This window comes from Chrysochloris asiatica, unplaced genomic scaffold, assembly GCF_000296735.1.
Source record: "Chrysochloris asiatica unplaced genomic scaffold, ChrAsi1.0 scaffold00056, whole genome shotgun sequence".
Taxonomy (NCBI): Eukaryota; Metazoa; Chordata; class Mammalia; order Afrosoricida; family Chrysochloridae; genus Chrysochloris; species Chrysochloris asiatica.
In genome coordinates this window covers 12,241,725-12,242,802 of record NW_006408574.1, presented here as the reverse complement: position 1 = coordinate 12,242,802, position 1,078 = coordinate 12,241,725, and positions in this window count along the sequence as shown.

Sequence of the window (1,078 nt, the reverse complement as noted above, 5' to 3'; positions counted from 1 at the left end):
GTTGTTGTTGTTGTTGTTAAGTGCCGTCGAGTCGGTTCCGACCCATAGCGACCCTGTACAGGGTTTCCGAGGGTGTAAATCTTTACGGGAGTAGAACGCCTTATCTTTCTCCCGCGGAGCAGCTGGTAGTTTCGAACCGCTGACCTTAAGGTTCACAGCCCGATTCGTAACCACTACGCTACCAGAGCTCCCTAAAACACTAAGTAATGGTCCATAAATAGAAAAACTGCTGTACAGAAACAGAATCAACTTTAAGGACCTTCAAAATTGTACTAATTGAACAAATTACAATACCTGCATACAAAGGGACACTGTGAAACCAGTTTAAAAAAAGAGTTCTACATGTACTTATATTTTTAAAATTATTTCTGTTGAATTAAAAAAAAACTCAGGGCCCGAAGTAGTGAAACTACCATTATGTTAAAAAATGTATACATGAACATACATATGAAGCCCTGGCGTGGCGCTGTGGGTTAATGCACTGGACTGCAAGGTCGGTTTGAGCCTCAAGGTCAACGGTTCAAGCTCACCAGCCCCTCCTGAGAAATCCTATACAGGGTTGCTATGAGTCGGAACCAACTCGATGGCACTTAACAACAACAACAAACATACAAACATACATATGCATGCATATGCTTCTCTCTGAAAATCTATAAAAGAAATTGTTTTAGCAGTTTAACAAGAGGTAGGGCGCTGGCTGTCTGATGGCCAAAGACAAGATTGTGTGTCTGAGTAGTATCGTGAACAAAATTAGCTGCTAATCCAAAAGTGTGCAAGTCCATCCACAAGTGCCTGTGAAGAAAAACCTGGTGATCTACTTCTGACAAATTAGCCACAGAACAACCTGTGGAGCACAGATCTTCTCTAACACACATGGAGTCGCCATGAGCCAACAGTGGCTCTGTGGCAACTGGTCAGCCCTTTTAGATACGATCTGAATGTTCTACCTTCTGTATGGTAAGGCAGGTTAAGCGCCTTCACTGCTAACTGTAGAGTCAGCGATTGAACTCACCGGTCACTTCGCTGGAGCTAGAAGACATGGTCATCTGCTTCCGTGAAGGTGTGCAGCCTCGAGAAC